General features: G+C 38.3%; 1 long non-coding RNA gene across 3 annotated transcripts in view; it reads left to right on the forward strand.

Moving 5' to 3' along the window:
- Positions 1–13,661: 13,661 nt before the first annotated feature.
- Positions 13,662–14,127, forward strand: part of LOC128137869 (uncharacterized) — a 48,741-nt gene continuing 48,275 nt past the window's right edge. For all 3 annotated transcript variants that reach the window (XR_008233893.1, XR_008233892.1, XR_008233894.1), the window contains exon 1: positions 13,662–13,819. This is a non-coding gene — a long non-coding RNA (uncharacterized LOC128137869). The remainder of the gene's footprint in view (positions 13,820–14,127) is intronic.

The raw sequence follows: 14,127 nt of genomic DNA on the forward strand, positions 1-14,127 counted from the left end.
GAAACTGTGAATCTTGGACATCAGTAAATGTAACGAGTAAAGTATGTATAACTAATTATAGTACTTATTACAATGCAAATGCTAAAAATCTTGAGAAAATAAAAAAAAAATCACAAAGACACAATTTAAAATAATTTCTAGTAAATAAACATGGAGAAAGACCCTCAAACTAAAACATCTTTTGCTGTTTAGAGGCAGATAATCCAGTCTTAGTCCAGCGCACAAATTTGATTTACAGTGCGTTTCAAAATATTTATCTTCTTTTTAGGGTTTCCATCACTGCCTAAGCCAATAACCTGCTGTGTTTGAAAATGTCTGGGCAGTAATTGTCATTGTTTGCAAAGCTATTTTGGAAAATAGTAAGCTTCGTGGCATTTTGTAGATTTAAGGAATGCAATTACCAACATTGTATACATAATCCAAGTGACCTTCTGGCTTCAGAAGCTCAAACCCACAGAAAAAAAGTTTAACAACAGCAAAATGTTTGTTTAATTTTTCTTCTGTAGTTGGTCAGTCATAGGTGGATTATGTTATAGCCAGTTTGGCAAAAATGTGATTAGTATAACAATTCCATATAAGTACATAACAATGTTGAAGTAAACATACAAGGAAGAGTACGATTTTTCTGGGTGGATAGTCTGACCCATTTTCATATGTAGGTATTTGATGAAGGACTATGCTGATATGATGGTATCTGGATGTTCCTGTGATTCATCCAAAATGATTAAAAAATAGTTGGAAGTTTTATTTACTTTCATAGTTTTCTGAAAACTTAGCAAAAAGGAATATATTGAACTCTTTATCTTATATGTGAATATTTTAGATAAAGGACCGAGTTTCCTTCAGTGTTGTTAGTTACAAACTGACAGAGATCTTGTCCAAATTAAGTATTTTGCCTCCTTTTTGTTCTGCTTAAGTTTCTTTTGCAGCCTACCATGTGGTTACAGAGTGAATATACTTTTCTGATAGGCAGCTGTTCAAGAAGCGATGGGGGTGAGGAGATTTGAAGAATGTCTTGGAATTTCAGTTCAAATTTAAAAAAAAAGAGCACAAGTAACATTTCTGACTCAAAACAAAAATTACAAGTAAGTCTTTAAAAGCTGTTAGCAGTTTCCTTTAAAAATATATACACGCACTAAGAAAAATAGTCACAAAGCATTGTTTGGAGAAACAATTCTGAAATGGAAGTTTTCAACCATGACCCATATATTGCATAACTAACATGCAGTTGCAGTTTATTGACAACAGAAAAATGTCAAACCCACTTAGGGTCTCCCTTCAGTCCCCCCTTCTTTCCTCCTTGACTGATTTTACTCTTAGCTCACTCTGTTCTTTAGTGGATCTTGATGCATTTTACAGAAATCAGTTAGTGCTTCAGAAAGTTCACCAGCCTTCCCCAAGATCGTGTGTAAACAAACATACACAGTCACCAAGGTATTTATTCACTGATGATCACATAAGCATTGCATCCATGTTATACGCAACCTTTGGGAATTTCCAGCTGTATCTTATGCTACCTTATCACAGGTATATTTTTCTGTTAAAGAGGAATTTTTGAAGAGCTTGGGAATGATTTATTTGCCAGAAGTTACCTGTCACTCCCATTTTGAAAACTGGCCTGGCCACTAGCAGTCATATTTCAACCTCAAAAGTCATAAGCATTTTATTCCATCCGTACCTGGAATGAAGTGCCAAATTATGTAAGTTGCATGTTATGAAATTTATTTTAACATTCTCCACTCTTCAGACTAGTTACAAGTTTCCTCATGATTAGCAAGAACCAGTACAGTGTCATAGGGTGTGTTTACACTGCTTTCTGGTTAATGTGAAATATATTTTTTTTACAAATATTTTTTAACAGAACTACTTTATCACGAAATAAGATCATTCTAAAATAGTCCTTTACCTATTATGGGCTTTGTGCCACATGATGTATCTCAAGGTACTCATATCAATGAGTTCAGGCTGGGTCACACACTTGACTGCCTGTTCCTATGTCTGGACAGTTTTTTTTCCTCTCTGCTTTCAAGTTCAACTCTGGATTGTCCCTTCTCCCTAAAAAGAAACAAATCTCACTCCTGATGCAGCTTTAAAACGTCTCTATAAATAATGAGCTCACCTTTCTGTTCTGTGTAATCCACAGCAGCTCCTCTGTTACCTTTACAAAGAACCTGCTCTAGGCAAGGCGTAACTCTTACATTTGTGCCATGTTCTGTACGTATAGAAGTCTGCAGAGGCAGACACAGGGGCAGTGATGCCACAGAAAGGAGGGAATGCACTTGCTGAATTGGCTTGCAGTGGAGGGGTTTCCTGTTTCATGAAGCTCTGAGACAGTAATTCTGTATGACTAACCCAAAAGGCATATGGGAGGTCAATTGGTAATACATGTGAGATGCAGTACCGCGTTTGCTTAATTTACAAACACTTAAGATGTTGCACTGAAATAGTCTCTCTGATGTACTACTCCACCCGATTTGGTGCTGTCATCGCAGCTGTGAGAAATGCCATATACAAATAGATTTTGGACTGTATACAAAGTCAAGTACTTGTACATTTGGAAATAAGAGAATCCAAAAAGCCAGTGCAACAGAATTAGAGTTAGAATTTCTTCCCCTTGAGGTCCTGTGGGTGCTTCCTCTGCTACTTTAGGTGCATGAGGGAGCTGACTTCATCATCATCACTCATCCTCCAGCTAGGCATTGGAAAATGCAGAGAGGTTTGAGTGAGTTTGGAAATTGTCTGTGAATTCTTTGCTGAGAGTTTTGAGAAACCATTAGTCCTAGGTAATCCCAGGCACTTTCTAAAACTAATAGAAGTAGCTGTCAGGCTGTGAAGTGGGTTGATCCACAGCTCTTACAGTTCCTCTCAAAACTGCCTTTACATGGCTGTCCCTGTTGGGTGGCTTCTGAAAAGAAGGTTAAGGAGGGTTGTTGATAGGGTCCTTGATGCTTCCTTTGTGGTTTGGAAGGGTGTTTCTGGAGTTGCTGCTAGAGCAATTCTGTCTGAAGGAAAGCTGAACCTCCTGACGGTGTTCCTGTGACTTGGGGCTGGAGCATACAATTCTAGTGAATAGGAATTTGCTCCCAAATCTTTTTTGGAAAGTCTTTGTGCTGCTTTCATGAGTTTATTTCTTGAAGTGATAAAGCAGTCCACAGCAATGCTTGGATTTGCCAGGGGATGCCTGATATCTGGAGCTTTGAAGAGTAGCAAATCCATGGAGCTCATGGGGATTTTTGTGGAGCAAGTGACCATGTTTATTCAGTTCTAGACATTCTGCATTACTCAATGACTTTGCATGAGGGCAAATAGGAAGGCACACAGGCAGACGCCAGCCTGGCCATGGTGTCGTGGAGTCTTATAATCTATGAGATATATATATATCTATATATCTATATCTATATCTATAAAAAATTTTAACAATTAATTTCTTACCCCATGGGGCATTCAATAAAGGGTTAAGATACAGGTTGTGGTTGCTGTTTGTAATCCTTTTCAAAGGTTAGAAGAAAAAGTTCTTTATCACTGATGGACAGTAACACTTTTTCCCTAGCAAGTTAATTGTTTCTTAGATCTCTGCTTAGAACAAAGAGGTAGTAAAACAGGCCTGGTCTGATAATCCCCTAGTACTGGGAACTCATTACTGAGCCTGCCAGCAGTCAGAAACCCTTCAGTGCTGATGGTGCCAAAGCAGTCAGAGCCAACAACTCCTTTGGCACTAAAGTGATTAGAGCGGAGATACTCTTGGTTTTCAGGTAGTTAGTGCAGTTTTACTGATGTTGCTTTGCAGGGTGGCAAGGGAGGTCACTACTGCTGTGAGAGACAGCAAGTGTTTGATAGCTGGTAATTTGGTGAAAATGTACCTTTCAGAGGCTGTAGCTCATGCAGACATGAACAGGGTAAAAATAAGTAGGGATTTGGTCTCTTGACCTGACTGACTAGGTCTGAAGACGCATGCCTGCTTTCAGAAGATACAGTGTCTATCTGACTGAGTCTTTGCTTTGAAATCAAGCAGTGCTCTGGCATGTCTGTGCATTAAGAGGCAATTCAAATGGTGATCACTGAGCTTTGTTACAGTCTAGGAGAGTTAGATCCTGAATTCATGTGATTAGCTATTTTGAGCCCTGTTAGCAGGGATAGAGAGACAGAAACTCTATGAATACTCTGCTTTCATATAGATATTAAATTACTTTTTTTTTTAACCGTTGGTAATAAATTGAAACAGCAGCAGCTTGAATGTGCTAGGTTTAATCTCAGTTATTAGATTCTTGGTAATTAAAGAATTATAGATGCCGCAAGCCCAGGTGGTAAAAAGAAACTGAGAAGTATTTAAAGCTGCTGACTTGCTGAGTGGCTAATCACTTGAGGAGCAGGACGTTATAAAAGAGAAAATCTAGTAATCTTAATAACAAGCATTGCTACCAGTCAAGCTTATGCTGTGTTGGTTAGAAAAAAGCAAGTATGGTTTCTCTTTTCCCTATCTCAGAGAATCTTGGGCCAAAGTCAGTGAAGTGAGATTCCCCCCCTTGCCTGTTTATAATCTGTTCATTGGCCTTGCTATTAAAATAAGGCCAAAAATCCTTTGGTATTATATTTACTGAATTTATACTGTGTTACTGAACTTTGTCTTATTCTAAAAGGAGTAGAAGAAGCTGAGGTACCTGCTCTTTGTGCCAGAACTTGTGAGCTCTAGAAAAAAAATTAAACACTTGGCTCTGATTAAAGTCTCTGTGTCCAAGTGTGGTTTCACAATGGCAGTATTTGAAACCCACAGTCAGAATGTGTATTTATCCCATCTAATGCTAGTACTTATCACCATGTATCTGTCACTTGCTATGTGATGTTGAAACAGGCAGAAGTTTTTTGAAAAGATGAAGCTAAGCATAAGATAAGCTCAGGAGAAATATAGCTCAGAGTGTGTTCAAAATATAAGTCTTCTAAGATCTGCTGAGCAAGGCAGAACTATGATGAGACCAAAAAAAAAAAAAGAAAGAAAGGTGCAAAATCAGATGCAACTTTTGTTTTTAAGTACTACTTTATCTTCATTTTACTTCCTTTGGTTCCACCAGTGCTTTTTTAACTGTCAGTCATTACAGCTTGAGACTGTAAGGGTAAATGGAAAGGTTAGATTATAAATAGCCATTTTCTAGATGTCTTATCACTCTGAATAGCATCCTTAAAAAAATGAATTTTTTTTCCGAATTAAGTCTAAGTGGTATGTCATATGATAAAACACCCACAAAGGAGTTCAGAGAGAAAATAGCAGGAGAGGGAGGCCTAATAATATCCTGCCAAGCCCATCACAGAAGCCAGCAGCTCACCAAAGGTACACCTGCATAAGCCCAGAGGAGCTCAGGGACACACAATGGCAGGCAGGAACCCAAATCAAGGACTCCTGAGGAATGGCCACCTTGTCCAGTTCCCTCCCCCAAAATGGAAAAAATTAAGTGGAAGAGGAGTACCAGAACTATGTAAGGAGTAGTCTCACAATGTGGTTTGGCTTGATACAACTTTCCATGTTCAGACATGGCAGACAGAAAAACAGGACTTTTCTGGATTATTCCTGATGAAGTGGAAATCTGCACTCTTAATAAAATTCTGCTAAACTGAAATTCTCTTATATTAGTTTAAACTGGAGGGATACTTTTTTATTTTAGAGGTATGAAAATTAGACAAAGGTATGTTTTAAGCAGCTGTCTCATAAAAAGGTGGCTCCCTTGCAAAATGAGTTCTGTTTGAATATGATTCTTGGGAGCAGATTCATCTGGCCTCTACCTAAATGGCTACCTAGCGTTCTAAATAAGCATTCCACCTAGATGCCTGTACCTAGTGCTTGTACAGCCTTTGATCAACTGCTGTGGCCTTGATGGTCACCTAGGCAGTAAGAAATACATCACAAAAATTTAGGTGGGATTTAATCTCTGTAAATTTGGGTCTAGCATTGTCTCTTGATCTTTGGCTTTCAGCTTAGGGAGAAACAAGCTGTGCAGATATGCCCAGGATAAGGATGATGAAGTAGCAATATTATTACTTCACTTGTAAATGAGAGACCAAAACTTTATCAAAATTGTTTTTATTTTAGTCCTTTTTACCTTATGATTTATATATTCAAGGTAAACAAACCTTGGACCAAGGTGAATACTTCTATAACATACTACACTGTGTTACAAATCAAGACATACTTTGGGACAGAACATCTGTAAATGATCTGTCTACTATATATTTTAGAACTCTTCTCCATAAGTTAAAGCAGTAGCATTACTGATATTGCCAACATGGAGAAAGCTTCTGTTTAAGGAGCATTTATTGAAATACAGCTTTCTACATTCAGAGCTAGCCACCTGGATTTTTACGTATTTGTTTACTGTTTCCTTCCTATGCCTTGAGGAAGGGAAGCAGCCCACTGTCAAACACAGATACGTAGGTTTTGAGGAATGGGAGGAAACAAAAAAGGAGTCCAGTACAACCCTATTAGCCAGATGTTTCCCTCCATGCTATGAAGTGACATCTGCAGATAAAACACAGTCCTGTGATTAAAACCAATTACCAAAGCATGCAACATTGAGAGATGAAGAGCCATGTCTTAGTCAGGGATGCTTTGTACAAGTTTCTTATACAACCAAAATTGAAGAACTAACCTGTACTTTAACCCAGAGTCTTAAGGCACCCAGGTAAAACATCCCAGTTTTTATATCCGTCTTTTGATGTAAACGTGAAGCTTAAAATATACCAATACCAAATGACTTTTAAGCTCTGTTAGAAAGCAATCTGATGGCTCTTAGTTTTTGAGGTGTAATCAATGAGTATTACATTTATTTAGCTCTTTACTGAAACCATTCAGTACTCCAGCTAACCAACCTCAATCATCTTGTTAGTGGAAAAACAATGCCAGCACCTAAATGGCCAAGAACAGTCCTTCCCCAAATGACCTTAAAGGTCTCCTATATATCCCACCTGATCTGAGCAAACAACACTGTAGATAGATATTTCTCTGTTGCTCTTTAAAGAGTTTTGACCCATCTCTTACCTTTCTTTGCTCTGGCTGCAGTATCCTAAAGTAAGATAATGGATAGAAAATGACTAGTACAATTAAGTTCTATTGTTATTCAAAATAAGGGCTTTATAACAGAGTCCTCTTTTCAGTATCTTCAGTAAGTCTAGATTACAAGGTGTGTTTCATCCTCCATCCTAGCCTAGCAAAAGTGAACTTTGCTATACTGATACTTTTTTGATAATACATAAACATTCTAGCAATTTCAGGCTTTGAATAATAGCGAAAACAATAGTCTGTAACTGTCAATGAGATTATAATGAATCAGGAAGGGTCTTTGTATTTAAACAGCTTTTGAAGTTCTGTAAAGTGCAGTCATACAAAAATACTATTTTTGGAAGTACCTGCATTAAGCATGCATCAAGTTGCACAAGGTCTTTCAATAGTTATATGAAATTTGAACTGTAAAGAGACTAAGGAAGAATGAATTTATCACTTACTTTAATATTTTTGCTCAAAGTCTGGATCCAGATTGCATTCCATGCTTTGAGACTTGGCAGTCTTCACTTTTTGAATAGGTCTACTCTCCTGTCCTAAAATTAGCACAGGATGTTGTAGTTGTGTGACCAAACTTCCACGTTTTAAAGAAATTATTTAATTTATTGTACCTTTTGTTTAAATAAAACCTGCATTTCAGGTCTAATTTGGATAGTCAATGACTTTGCTATTTTTAAAAAGGAGAAAAAATCCTGGATCCAGATTTGTTTATTGATATGTCAGCTTGACTCTTACTGTCATCTCTGAGATGATTAGATAGTCATGTCTCTTCAGTAAGAGGATTTAGGTAATAATTAAGCTAAAATGGAAGAAAAGAATTGAGAAAAAGCTTTTTTATTAATACCTTCAGAGAGCTTGAGGGTACGGACAAAAATGTTTAACTGTTCACTTGCTAGATGCTGTCCTGTGTAAGCCACTGGAGGTAACTGAATGTATGACAAACTTTTCCTATCCTACTTCTTTTATAAATTAAGAAAGTAAAGTAGGAAAGGGAGGAGGAGTGGGAGTGAAAATAGTTGTACAGCAGTAACAGATGATTGCCTACAATTCCTCTGGTATTTGGTGGGCCTGTCTGTTCTGCCTAATCGCATCTTGTAGTCTGTATCTAATATTTGATAAGCAGAGTCTTGGGGGCAGGAAGTTAGAAAAACATTCCGTCTTGCTGTGGGTTGTTTAGAAATCTCATTGTGTTCCATCATGTGGAAAAAGTCTCCTAGGGTCCCTTGAAGACCTGGAAGATCTTGGTTACAACTGATCCTTAATGAAAGTCTCACCCCATTTTGGCTGGAGAGACCAACATCTCTAAGATTGTGAACAAACCTCTGTAATAAGGACCTTCCGTCTCCTCAAGCAACATGACCAGCCTTTATGTTTTGTTACTCCTGTAATTCTGGGATTTTGTTGGAACAAAAGCTATTTACATTATCCAAGCTATGGGGCTAGACGAATATGAATACTTAACAAACAGCTAGGACCCACATTGGATGAATGTTCACATGTGGACTTGTGGAGAAAAGGATGTGAAAGAAGGAAAAAGCAAGAATATGAATGCTCATGGTCTAGCTTGAGTGAATGAATATAATTCTGTATGACAAATTATTACAAAGTATTTACGGACTTTCTTTCCTTAGTCAGGATTTGGCTCTGCTACTTGAGATGTAGAATCATAGGATTATAGTACAGTTTGGGTTGGAAGAGACCTTTAAAGGTCACCTAGTCCAACCCCCTGCAACGAGCAGGGACATGTTCAACTAGATCAGGTTGCTCAGAGCCCTGTCCAACCTGACCTGAGTGTTTCCAGGCATGGGGCATCTACCACGTCTCTGGGCAACCTGTTCCAGTGTTTCACCACTCTCATTGTAAAAAATTTCTTCCTTATATCTACTCTGAATTTACCCTTTTTTACCTTAAAATCATTACCCCTTGTCCTATCGCAACAGGCCCTAGTAAAAAAAATCTGTCCCCACCTTTCTTATAAGCCCCCTTTAATTACTGAAAGGCTGCAATAAGGTCTCCCTGGAGCCTTCTCTTCTTCAGGCTGAACAACCCCAACTCTCTCAGCCTGTCCTCACAGGAGAGGTGTTCCAGCCCTCTGATCATTTTTGTGGCCCTCCTCTGGACCCGCTCCAACAGGTCCATGTCTTTCCTGTACTGAGGACTCCAGAGCTGGATGCAGTACTGCAGGTGGGGTCTTACCAAAGTGGAGTAGAGGGGCAGAATCACCTCCCTTGACCTACTGGCCATGCTTCTTTTGATGCAGCCCAGGATACAGTTGGCTTTCTGGGCTGCGAGTGCACATTGCTGGCTCATGTCCATCTTTTCATTCACCAGCATTCCCAAGTCCTTCTCTGCAGGGCTGCTCTCAATCCCTTCAACCCCCAGCCTGTATTGGTACTGGGGGTTGCCCCGATCCAGGTGCAGGACCTTGCACTTGGCCTTGTTGAACCTCATGATGTTCACATGGGCCCACTTCTCAAGCTTGTCCAGGACCCTCTGGATGGCATCCTCAGGCATGTCAACAACACCAGCCAGCTTGGTGTCATCTGCAAACTTGCAAAGGGTGCACTTGATCCCACTGTCTATGTCACTGATGAAGATATTAAACAGTACTGATCCCAATATGGACCCCTGAGGGACACCACTCGTCACTGATCTCCACCTGGACATTGAGCAGTTGACCACTAACTACCCTCTGGATGTGCCCATCCAACCAATTCCTTATCCACCAAACAGTCCAACCAGCAATTCCATTTCTCTATGATTTAGAGAGAAGGATGTTGTGGGGGACCTTGTCAAAGGCCTTACAGAGTCCAGATGGATGACATTCATAGCTCTTGCCTTGTCCACAAATATAGTCACTCCATCATATAATGCCACTAGGTTGATCAGGCAAGACTTGTCCTTGGTGAAGCCTTGCTGGCTGTCTCAAATCACCTCCCTGTCCTCCATGTGGCTTAACATAGCTTCTAGGAGGATCTGTTCCATGATCTTCCCAGGCACAGAGGTGAGGCTGACAGGCTGGTAGTTCCCAGGATCCTCCTTTTTACCCTTGTTGAAAATAGGTGCAATGTTTCCCTTTTTCCAGTCTCTGGGGTCTTCACCTGATTGCCATGACTTTTCAAATATCATGGAGAGTGGCTTGGTAACTACATCAGCCAATTCCCTCAGGACTCTGGGATGTATCTCCTCAGGTCCCATAGACTTATGTATGTTCAGGTTCCTCAGGTGGTCACAAACCTGATCTTCTCTTACAGTGGGAGGGACTTTGCTCCCCCAGTCCCTGTCTTGTGGTCCATCCACTTGAGAGGTGTGAGAAGAGAAGTTGCAACCTGTAGCTCTTCTAATCTTCCCTTACAAAGTGAACTCCTTTCAGGCTGTTTTTCTTTTGATGTTTCATTTGATTTGTCAGTACTTTTTTAAGGGATCAGTACCAATAACCACAACAATATTCTGATGAAGACATTAAAAATTGCATTCCCTTTCCATTTTCAACAGTCACAAAAGCACATATGTGTGATCCCTGCTAGTTAATGATAGACTGTTCTCAACAGTTTTCTTTAGAAAAAATAACGGATTAAACAATACTTTATGGAAATTGTTAATATCCTTTTAGTGTGCAAAGTTATTCTATACAGTTGTTCATGCTGTGAGGAATTATCTGACTTTGAATTACTCTATATATTGCAGTGATATAGCTTAGCACTGTAAACTTGATGCCCAGAGGGATGCTTATTTCTTCTTCAACAGTAACTTCTGCTGCTTTCTATGACAGCCATGATTGCGATTACTTCAGCCAGTAGATGACAACGAGGCATTTGTTTTCCTTCTGTTAATCACTTATGGAATTGCAGCCTCAGGATATGTCCATCAAAATATGCCACACAGGTTACATTCTTGAATTCCTGACTATACTTGCTACACAGTAAATGGAAAGAGGTTTGAAGAAGCTGAGACTATGTTTTTTTGTAATGGTACGAATCCTCTCCTGACAACACACTTGGACAAAGCTGAAAAAGATTATACAAAATCTTAAATGTGACAGAATGTTATTTTTCTTAATATTAATTTGCTTGAATTTTTAATGAGATCTTTCCAACAGTTAAACTATTCCATTATACTTCATTCTCAGCACCTGCAAAATATTTCCATTCTATGTTTAAAATGTCTCTTTTTGCTGGCCTGAAACAGGATTAAAGATTATGCATAGTTTATGTGTATAAACACAATGGATTTGCTTTTTCAAAGCAAATTTATATGTAACATGGAATTTGTAATGGATTTTTCTGGAAATAAAAAAAGAAATAATTGTTGTGCATTGTCATTTGCCTAAAAAACCAAATTTAACCTCACATCTGCAAAACAAGATGACAAATATAAGATACTTTCAAATATGAGATATGGATATATGCCAGTTAAATACTATCATGCTGTCATATTCCATCATATGCTCAAAGGCTTCTGAATATATGATAATAACTTCTGAGCAATGAAGAAACATCCTAAATAATAAACAATCTCATAAACGTTGGAACAAGTTTGCCATTATGTACAGTCTAAAAGAACTTTTTTCTCTTAATCTAAGCCATAACAATGATACTCACCCAGAAAAAGTAATTTATGTACCTTACATGTATCAAATTGTTCCTCTTGACCATGGGTATGGGGGCTTGATTTTTTTACTGCCTGATACGATTATGGTAATGAGGATGTACTTCAGTCTAGACTCAGCAAGAAGCTTCTCAGAATCTTAAGCATTACCACTAGCAGGCATAATAACAAACCCAAATAAGACACACTTCACTTTCTCTCATTTTTTAGGGACAGTCTTCTGAATTATGTGCAGCCTTGAGTTTAGTGTTAGAGAGAAAACTGTCTTTCTCCCAGATATAGTCCAAAACACAAAGCAAGAAAGGTATGAAGTGTCAAGTGAGCATACCATTGCAGGAGAAGAAACCAATTCATTTTAAGATTAATCCACGTAGGAAAACCACAATTTGTCTGTGAAGAGGAAAAAAAATCACAAGTTTATTGTTTAGTACTTTGTAATGACTTTGGAATATATGTAGCCTTAAGTCCTGTGGTCAAACCAGTATCAGCGGAAGGCAGTTTATAACAAAGAAGAAGGAAAAACAAAAATAATATTTTTTGACCTTGTAATTACTTGTCAATTTTTGTAATAGACTTCTTTGTATTTTACAGGCCACAAAGAAGGAATGTACTTTCTGTCCTGAGAAATAACCTTTACTGCAAACTGTTGAGTTCCTTCTATTTAAAGTTACTTTTCTAAAAAGTTTTACATTTTAGAAAGTTTTAAAGACTTTTTCCATGAATCCTTGGAAAAGAAGCAGGCCTCTAAGTAGTATTTCCTTAGCGTGAGCAACTTCATTCATGAAGTTCTAGAACAAGATATGAAAATGTAAATGTAGTTTTCTGTGTTTAAGATAAAGAGGATGATCTTAGATGCTTTAGAGTTTTGGAAGCTTTGCACAGAGTAAGAGAAAGTGGGCTCTTTCTCATGTTCCTCTAACACTTTGTTAATGATGGTATTAAAAAATAAGAGCTTCCTCCCTGGATCTGCTGTTCCTTTTCTGTTTTTGAAACTTAATCATGCCTAACCAGGGTGACTGTGGCAACAGCAAAACTATTCAGAATTCTGGATTGTTGTTAACAAAACTCAACATTTTTAAACAGGTTCTTAATGCAATGTGTTGTAGTTTTGCGTATAGGGCCAAATATATTATGCTACCTTTATTTGCTGTGCTATTTCTGTATACCATAACTGATGATGAAATAACAAGCAATTCAATGTCTAAATTCAACCATATTTACTGTGCTTTCTTAAAATTATGCTAAGTAAACAGATTTATTAACTTCCAGATGGTTTCTTATGTGGAAGTTGCCACAAGAGTATTTAAGCATTCTCAAATATTAGTCAGGTATGACTAACACTTTCAGAACACTTTTAGCAGGTTAAGAGGCCCCTATTTCACAACTTAATAGATTAGAATTAAATCTTGCAAATCAATGCTATAACCCACTTTGGGTGTCCAACTTCAGAAGGCTTGGAATGATTTCTTTTCTGGGTTTTTTTTCCCCCATGTACTTGGCATTGTATAGCATTAATTAAAATTAAAAGAAAAGTTATGCAGGGACAGGTCCAGAGAAAAATGCTCCAGATTATCACTTATCAGCCTTGACTATGAAACCAGATTCTTCTTTCTGCAGTTCTGGCTTCATTCAAATTTTTCTTCCAGCTTTTTGGCCAAACTGAGTACTTGCAGAAGACAGTCTTTTGTACTGCATATGCAGCCTTGATTCACCCTCCAAGTCTGGAACACACAGAATGGGGCAGAGGTCATTCAAGAGAAATTGTTTTGTGATCATTAAAGTATGCAACATAACATCATGGACAGATGAGGGGAGTGAGTGTGTTACAGACTCATAGGGAGTGTCCTGAGGTTCAGGCTCTCCCTGCTGAAATGCTGTACTTCCCTCAGTTTTAGGAATTGCCACGTTCACAGGAAAGGAATGCAGTGGTGTTTGGTCTGTTAGACTGGAATCAACATTTACACAAGAAAATGTTAGACAAGTAAGTAAATAGGTATTTACTGAATGTCCGTATTAGGTCAGTATTAACTCCATAGTTTCAACGTTAACTTAGATGAACCCCTGAAGGATTTTTTCCTCCTCCATCTGGTGAGGACTTTCATACTTCACATCAGGACTAAGATTCAATCTTCTTGCAAAATTTTTCTTGGACATAAAATGATACAGGTAATACTAAACTTCTCCTGAGGTCTTGTTCAGATTCAGCCACCTTTCTTACTAATACAAGCACATGCAGAATTTAATGTTAGGCTTCACGTTTCTGCTGGTGGGTTGTTCAAAACCCCTACCTGCCTTAAACTGGAAGGACCCTTGGGCAAGGCTCAGACTCCCAACAGTAAGCAGAAATTTTTAATGACTGCCCTGCTGCTGAAATATATACAAACTATTAACCTGTTGTGAGGGGAATGTCAGACTAGTAGTTTGCGATTTGGCTCTAAGTGCACGCATAATTGCTTTACGCACTGAAACCTATT

This window comes from Harpia harpyja, chromosome Z, assembly GCF_026419915.1.
Source record: "Harpia harpyja isolate bHarHar1 chromosome Z, bHarHar1 primary haplotype, whole genome shotgun sequence".
Lineage (NCBI taxonomy): Eukaryota > Metazoa > Chordata > Aves > Accipitriformes > Accipitridae > Harpia > Harpia harpyja.